The following is a 9,403-nucleotide window of genomic DNA, read 5'->3' on the forward strand; positions in this document are numbered from 1 at the left end:
AATTAATTGTAAACAAACAAAAAAAATGTTAGAGAAGTCACTCAGAAAAACAAACGAAAGTATGGACTATTTGGACCTAATAAAATTACGTTAAAATGTCTTTCAAACCAGTCACATGTCATAAAACTATTATACGACTGTGAGCTAGAGAAGTGTAGAATCCAACTGAAAGAAGATAACTGAGACAGTGGTGGGCACAGTCCAAAGTTGATGGAGCAACTGGGTGAGGAGTGAACCTGAATCCAGAGTCCAGGGTTGCACTTGTAATTCAATATGGCAGCCAATTGCCACTTTTGGCTATAAGAACTTGAAATGGAGCTAGTGCAACTAAGGAACTAAAATTTAAATTTTATTTTATGTAAATTTAGAAACTAAAATGATGGAAAATATTTTCCTACAAATACAACTTTACTTTTGTTTACTTTTGTTCAGCACCATATTTAACTGCTGAAAATTTAGTGTCAAAACTGAGATGTTCTCTAAGTTTAAAGCACATACCAGATTCCAAAGACTGTGCAAAATAAAAATGTTTAATATCTCATTAATTTTATATTGACTACATATTGAAATTATGTGATAATTTAGATATATTGGGTTAAATAAAAATCTATTTACTAAAACTAATTACTTTTTTTTAAAGTATAATTTCCATTTTATTTTTTTCCAGAGGATAGTTGCTCTTCGGTCCTTAAGGAGTCAGCTCCTCACATGGGCTTTGGTGGAGGTCATGGGGCAGTACCTGCAGGTCTAAATCGGGGTGGGGGTGTTCAGTCTTTGCAGGCTTCACAGGACTGATTCCTCACTACCTTGCTGCGAATGGCACAACTCACACAGTAATGCAGACTCAAATACGGCTTGGGAAGCACATGGGCGTGGAAAGAAACTCCCTTCAGGGATGTCCCTGACAGCTGTGGCCTCCGCTATGCTTCCAATGACGAACTTCTTAATAGTCTTATATTTGGGCACACATTGGTCGCAATTCGTGCAGCCAATGGGTCGCTTATGGCCATGGCCCTTTTTTAGCACAACCTTGTTCCTTCTTTTCTTTGTCATCTTGAAACCAAGGATTTGAAATACAAAACTAAGTACTTTTTACCTTTTTTTTTGAGCCGGGGGTCTCACTTACTCTCCCAGGCTGGAGTGTGGTGGCACAATCAACAGCTGACTGCAGCCTTGGCCTCCTGAGCTCAGGCGATCCTTTTACTTCAGCCTCCCGAGTAGCTGGAACTACATGTGAGTGCCACCACGCCGGGGTAATTTTTTATTTTTGTAGAGACAAGGCCTCACTATGTTGTCCAGGCTGGTCTCAACCTCCTGGGCTAAAGCAATTCTCTCACCTCAGCCTCCCAAAGTGCTAGGAATACAGGCATAATTCCAGGCAGCCACTTTTTACTTTTTAATATCATCCCCCCAAACTTAAAATTAAATATTGAACAGCACTGGTCTAAGAATTAAAAAACCAATACTATCTGAAAAGCAGGGTCTGGAGTCTCCTGTTGTTATGATGACTATAAAAGAGCCCCAAGCCTGTCCACCTATGTCACAGGAAGAATTATCCAGAATGTGTGCAATCCAGGTACAGCATTCAAGCCTTACAGCTGTGTTCAATAAGCAATATCTACAAACGATCAAGTAGCAACTTCAAGTCAATATGGGAGGGCATGATACCTAAATTTCACCTGAAATGGTACCTTCAGTTTACCTGAGATGATAACCTGCTTCAGTGGGTAAGTGACTCCCAATCTAGAGAAGGCTTAGAATTAAATATAGAGATAATGAAGACTATCAGACTCATATTAATACTTTTTAGAAAAGTTTAGAAATATGTCTTAAATTAACTGGAACAGTTTGTGCACGACTGTCACGTTTTTAACGTTTAAAAGAATCTGACATAAAGCTGACAGATGAGCCTTGTGATTCTAGCTTAAAATTTGTGGGAGATTTTAGACATGATTTATTTTGATTGAAATGTTTAAGAGTATTTGACTATGTCTATACAATAATCATTTTGTAAGTGATGGAATAGTCTAAGGAACTCGAGGTAAGTATTTGGGAAACTTTTACTCATTTGGGTCACACATTTGCCCAGTAGAAAATTAAATACATTAAAGTTATATATGCAATTTAAAATATTTAAGGGTTTAACTTTAGTTAAGTTTATAAATATGACTGAAAATTAAAGGAATTCAATCTGTTCAGTTTGAATTACTAAACTAAAGAAAAAGTAAAGATAATTGCTATTTACCAGATATATAAAAATAATAATAAGATATGTAAATTAAATTTAAAGGTCTAAAGAAAACTAGATTTTTATTTTTACCTAAAATAATTATCAATTTTACTTTCTTCACACAAAGCTTACCCTTAATAACACATAATTAAGTACTTTACAGATACATATTAATTCATTTAATCCTAACAGCAACCGAGTGAAGTAATATTATTCTCTCCCATTTTATGGGTAATTGTATTAGTCTGTTTCAATTGCTATAACAAAATACTGTAAACTAGGTGGCTCATAAACAACAGAAATTTATTTCTCACTTCTCTGGGGGCTGGGAAGTCCAAGATTAAGGCACCAGCTGATTAGGTATCTGGTAAGAGATCACTTTCTGGTTCATAGATGGTGCCCTCTCAACTGTGTTCTAACATGGTAGAAGGAGTCGGTGAACTCTCTGGGGGCTCTTTTAAAAGGGCACATTGGCTAGGCACAGTGGCTCAAGCCTGTTATCCCAGCATCTTGGGAGGCTGAGGCAAGAGGATCGCTTGAGCTCAGGGGTTCAAGACCAGCCTGGGCAACTTGGCGAGACCTCATCTGTACAATAAAATAAAAAAATTAGCCGGGCGTGGTAGCATGCGCCTGTGGTTCCAGCGACTTGGAAGGCTGAGGTGGAAGGAGGCTGAGGCTGTGGTGGCCTGCACTCCAGCCTGGGTAACAGAGTGAGACTCCCAATCAAAAAAAAAGGGCACTAATCCCATTAATGAGGCCTCCATCCTCATGACCTAATCCCCTCCCAAAGGCCCTACCTCGTAATATCATCACCTTGACGGTCAGAACTTCAACACATGAATAGGGGGATGACATAAGCAATCAGTCTACTGCAGTAATAAATGAAGACACAGAGAGATTAAGTAGCCACCCAAAGGTAATACAGCTAAAAGGTAGCAGAGCTAAGGTTCAAATCCAAGCGTCTGGTTTCTCATGTTGTCCTTGAACATCGGCAAAAACTTACACTGGAAAAATAACTAGGTATTCATAAAAGTAGGGTTTTTTTCCATACCATTAAGATTTTAAATTAGTCTTTTGTTCCTCTTTTTTCCCAGTAGTTATCAAGAAAGGTTTGCACCTGTAATTCCAGGAAAACCCCATGCTGTACAGGGGAATGACCTAAATAAAAAGAGTTTCCAGATGTCTAACATCATCCCTGACCCTTGCCCCAGAACTCCAGCATCCTAAGACAAGGAACTGTGACAAAGAGCATGTTGCTCTGACACTCAGAGAATTCCAGCCTGGGTATATGGCATTTATTGAGGTGCTTTTTGTTTAATTTCTTTTCATTCTGTACCATCTCATGTGGCCCTTTTCCATGTCCATTCCCAATTCAAGACACAGTATAAAATAAAACAAAATAAATTCAGGAGATAGAAGATAACTCTATTTAATTTTATTTTTAATTCTAAAAATAGACTTGAAGATAGGGTTATTTCCCCCCTTCTACTCCAGAACCCCACCTGGAATCTGTAGCAACAAGCACAAACAAGGGTTTTTTTCTTGGCTTCCTCCTGAGAACTAAGCTGGCTGTACCTGCCGTTCTGAATCTGCCCCACCAGGCAGTCTTCAACTGCCACACTTTCCAAAGCAGACATAATCTCAAAAGCATCTTCACTGCAGCAGGAAGGCATTCTTTGTCCACTGGTAATTAACAAAGCAATCATAATCAAATTCATATTGTGGTTTATCCACACAAATTATGTTTTTAAATTTACCAACTCTGTGCAATCTTAGGTAAGCTTTTATTGATGAGGAAACAAAAATTACAGTGACAATCAAAACAGCTTGTGTAGAATACTTATTACCCAGCACCAAGTAAATGTTCAATAAATGGTAGCTCTGTGAAGATTAATCACAGACTGACTCGTGTATAGCTTTTTCAGGTCCAGAAAGAAAAGTGAAGAGAAGGAGGTAGGAGGAAGGGTGGGTAGCTAGGTCAAAGTGAAAGGTAGCAGATGGACCGGGCACAGTGGCTCACACCTGAAATCACAGCACTTTCGGAGGCTGAGGCAAAAGGGGTTTGAGACCAGCTTGAGCCCAGGAGTTCCAGACCAGCCTGGGCAACATAGCAAGACCTTGTCTCTACAAAAAGTTAAAAAATTAGCCAGGCATAGTGGCACATGCCTGTAGTCCCAGATACTCCGGAGGCTGAGGTAGAAGGATTGCCTGAGCCCGGGAGGTTGGGGCTGTAGTGAGCCATGATCGTGCCACTACACTCCAGCCTGAGCGACAGAGTGAGATCCCAACTCAAAAGAAAAAAGAAGAAAAAGAAAAAAAGGGAGCCTGAAAACTAAGCCAAAAGAGACAATTAGTAATTAGTATCATTATTTCTATACTAAGTACATAACAGTGAATAGAAAATAAGGCTTGCTGCATTCCTTGACATAAAGCCAGGATTCTGGTATATTTTGCATACCTTTAGGTTAATGTAACAGAGAAAGATCATATCAGTTTCCACATTCATAAACTCTGGATAGTAGTACCTAACTCATAGGGTTCTTGTGAGGCTTCAACGAGTTAATATTTGTGAAGTGCTTAGAACAGTTCCTGGCTCATAGGGTTTGATTGATTGACACAAAAGAGCTGGAAATCAAAATCACTGCAATCGTACTAAACAGGGCTCAGGAAACCAATATATTACAAGAGAAAATGCCAGATAAGAACACAGAAACCTTTTATTGTAGATTTAAAATTCAAGAGTTTAAGTAAACAACTGTTCTCCAATATAACTATGCCTGACACATCACATGGTGATCAAATTATGTAAAACACCACGTCTGCCCTGAAGGACTATAGTTATAGAACAGGGAAGATGGTTCACAGTAGATTGATACTCAGCAACACAACTTCTCATTCAAATATATCAAATAAGTTGGACACACAACACATAGTTTTATAGTTCCACTACCATCTTGATTATCTAACCAATTAGATATTACTCATGGGAAAACCTTTATTCTTGAGCCTTAATTTGTGGTTTACAATGTTCAAAGTGCACCTAAGCCATAATTCAAGTCCCTTTTTAGTTAACTGGGAGGAAAATATACCAAGACCAGCATCCCCACTGTAGGACAGACCGGCCTCTGAAAATAGTTACTAGGTAAAAAGACTTTGGCTAATTTGCTTTCGGAGTCTGGACCATAAAGTGTAAAAAAAGATTACTAGAGCTATCATAATCTCTGTCCCCACCTCCTCTTGGCCACTGAGCTGCAGGTTCTTAGTAAGTACTGATCTCCCTTTTAACACCTTTTAACTCACTGCTGTCTCCACCTCCTAGTCCTTTGGTTTTCACTTCAACTGATTATAAAGATTTCACTCCAACTGATTGTAAAGAAGCAGGGATGGAATGCAAGACACTTAGGGAAATGAGCATTCAATCACCTAACAGGATCTCACATCTTCCTATCCAATATCCTCTGTAAATGTTAAAAATGTGAAATATAAGGACCATAACTTTCTTTTAAATGCACACTATTATAACCTAAGTTTCTAGTTATTTTTCTGGTTTCACTACAAATTAACCAAATCATATTTTTAAAATAAGCTGTGGCAATATAAAACTCTTTTTTTAAAAAGCCATTACAAAATTAACTGTAACTGTTCTTTTAGAAAAGGAAGCCTTGCTGGGAGCAGCAGCTCACACCTGTAATCCCAGTTTTTTGGGAGGCTGAAGCAGGAGGATCACTTGAGCCTAGGAGTTCGAGACCAGTCTAAGCAACACAGCAAGATCTCGTCTCTACAAAACAAATAAACAAACAAACAAAAAATTAGCCAGGCATGGTACATGCACCTGTAGTTTCTGCTACTTAGGGGCTGAAGTAGAAAAGATTGCTTGAGTTCAGGAGTTTGAGGCTGTGGTGAGCCATGATCGTGCCACAGCACTAGAGCCTGGAAGACGGAGTGAGCCCCTGACTCAAAAAAAAAATTAAAAAGAAAAAAAAAAGGAAGCCTAAAAACTAGGCCAAAGGAGACAGCTATTTGGCTATCACACTTAAAGAATTACACACAAAATAAAAGAAACAACCATAACAGTGGAAAACAAGGAATTCCTCAACCATAAGAGCACAGATGACTATCATCAAGCAATACAGAATATACAGAAGGAAGCACCTGAAAAACTTTTGTTGACTGATGTCCAAAACTACACTGTAAAACTGCTACAAATAACTGGCACATAAGGAAATCAATCATCTACCTTGAACTTTGTTTCTATCAGTCAAGTTATGTACCAGACAGTATAAAAGTATACATTTTCCCCCAAGCACTTGTGGTTTACCAAATCACTTAAAACACCTTATCCTCATGTTAACTGAGAGCATAAAAAATGAAACAAATTTCCGAAAAGTTTTTCAGTCTCTATCCATCACTATTCATAATCCACGTCACCAAACACCACTTCACTTCCCGTCATTATGGCCATGCATCTCCTGTGCCTTCTCTCAGCACAGCAGTTATGATCCATACCCACTGTGCACAGCAGGTCAGCTAATGATACCTTATATTTCTAGGTATCTATAAATAAATATATTTATTCTCCCCAGTTACAAATCTAGACCTAAGTGTTTTGGTAATGAAGAAATCACTTAAAAACTATCATCCTTCACAAATGTGCTTTTGTAAATGCTACAACACATTGTACTAAATGCTAAATTACCAACCAGTAATCATGTTATCACAGGGCAACTAGAAATTGCAAGAGAATGTTGACCCAGAAACAGCTAATAAAGGCTTCAGTGGCTTTAGGCTGCCAGTGCAGGCTTATACAGTTACAAACAACTGACTTTCAATGGCACAAATATCATGTTAATCCAAACTTAAGACCATTTCTTGGCTCGCTTTATATCTTTGGATAGGTTTCATAACTAAATTACAGAAATCTTCAGTTAGAACATGGCTGTGGTGACAACTATCAGAACTTATTTTACAACTTTAGCCAAAAATCAGGACCAGCTTTACTTCATAAAATTAAGACTGTTCAGCCTGGAAATACAGGAAAAGATGCACGCATACTCCTGTGAATCAACGAAAGTGATGACTAGTATTTTACACCTGAGGATATGCAGCACTATTGCCTGCTTTCAGCAGGTGGCTAAACCATGGACATAAAGCACACTTGCCATTTGCATTTCCTAAGGAGATTCTGTGGATAGCATAGTATTTCTTCTTTCATTATCTGATTATGCACATGCCTCAGAACACCAGCAATGCATATAAACATTTCAGATTATTGTTTTTCACTGCATCGACACAAGCTTCATTTCATGCTTCAGAGCTTTTATAAATAAACCACTACAACAAAGCAGAGCATGTAATACATGACTTGATTTCTGTTGTTGACTTTATTTTTTGGCAGAAAATGATACAGCTTTGAAGATGTCAAACTACATTCAATCTTTCACCTGGATGAGCTAGCAGCAAAGGTAAAACATAAGTCTTCATTGCGCTAAATTAACAACACATATGTCCATTCTTCAGCACTCAGACTAAGAGACACAACACAAATGTTTAGGGTAGAACTCATAGTGTGGGTTTCATCTAGCTGAAAGCATGTAGAGTCCATGTACTAGAATGTTGGTTTTTCCAACAAAGATCTGAATAAAGTTGTACTCTTAGTACCTTAGAAAAAACACAAAATAATTTATTTCTGGTACAGAACAAGCAACCACACTTTGTGTCTACGTAATGTGCCTAGGCTTCAATATCCTGTATGCCTTTCATGTTTAAATTAGAAAATATTTATTTTTCTCTCCTGGTTATCTTCCCAAAACAGATCTACTTCATTTTAATCAATGTATTATTTCATTACCATCATGGAAAAGTATTTAGCAGAGCATCCGTGAATCTTCCACAGGTAAAATTCAGTTTAAAAACAAGCCCAGTTGTAAAATAATCTGCAAGCTATTATTGCAACTTAAATCCTTTGGTTTCCAATACAATCTTCTAATGAAGTGACATTACTGAAAATTGCTAACAAATATGAACAGACTGAGGAACCTAGCAATCAGCAGGCAAACAGGTGCTGAAATCCCAAAAGAAGGAAGAAGAATATTAGATAATCACTCTATGCCTGACACCTCAAGTAACTGTGATATCCAGAATTCCAACCAACCTAACTGCAATTCAAAATGTTCAGTACCACTATTTGTTTTCGTTATTTACCTTCTAACAAAAATATAATTTCTTGCAGTTCATATAATGTTCTCGAACTGACCTATATCTACCTTACACATTATTTTACTAAGTATATAATTTAGTTGGGTTATTTTCCAGTTATCAATATGATATCTCACATTGTTTAAACATGGTTTAAAACAATTCATATAAAACATATATAATTTCCTTCTACATTGATCAGCTGTACTTCTGAAAATAAATGTTTTCTCTTTCCTATTATTACATGTAAGATGATGTCTAAGTACCCAAAAACAAGTCTTCACAATCACACTGTTAATGTATGCTTTGTGTCTGCAACAAAAACTAAATATCACGAAATGATCGCAAGCCTTGGGGTCATGGAGAAAGGGGGGGTCCCTATAACTTGAACAATCCCCCGTCCAGCCCCCGAATGTCCTTGGCAACTGCATCTTGACCCCCGGTCCTTACACTCACAGGCACCGATGCAAACACCGCCCTGTTTGCCTTCAGAGGAGCTCGGAATTGCTTCCTTACAGATAAAAACACAAGGCATTTCCCAGTTCCTTGATGCACGAACACAATAGCTTCCAGAAGCAAAAGCACTGCCTTCGGAGCCAAGTAGCTCACCGGCAAAGGACTGGTCCGGCTCGCAACTCTGGTCTCGCCGGATGGGGAAGCCCCGACTACGTTCCCATCCAGTAACAGGTGCAACTACACCTTCCGAAGCTTAAGGTCGCCGGATTCAAAATCCACCCTAACTTCAGGAGCCGTCACCTCGCAATGCTCTAGCCACGGGCATAAGGACGGGCTGACTTTTCGGAGATTGGTAAAAATCGCTCGTGGGTTCCCCTCGCGGCCCTCCCACCCCCGCTTCAGAGAGACTGAGCCAAGAAAGTCCAACGGGAAGCATTCTCATACCCTCCTGTTCCCGAAGAGCCTCGGCTGACACGCCACCAAAACCCAAAAGCCCAACCACCGAGGGGGACCGCGCGCCCA

At 38.8% G+C, this 9,403-nt stretch overlaps 1 pseudogene; it reads right to left on the bottom strand.

Annotated features, from left to right (window-relative positions):
• Window positions 1–704: 704 nt before the first annotated feature.
• LOC103259149 lies at window positions 705–1,053 on the bottom strand (annotated as a pseudogene).
• Between the last annotated feature and the right edge of the window lie 8,350 nt (window positions 1,054–9,403).

This window comes from Carlito syrichta, unplaced genomic scaffold (genome assembly GCF_000164805.1).
Source record: "Carlito syrichta isolate Samal-C Ts95f unplaced genomic scaffold, Tarsius_syrichta-2.0.1 Scaffold302538, whole genome shotgun sequence".
NCBI lineage: Eukaryota > Metazoa > Chordata > Mammalia > Primates > Tarsiidae > Carlito > Carlito syrichta.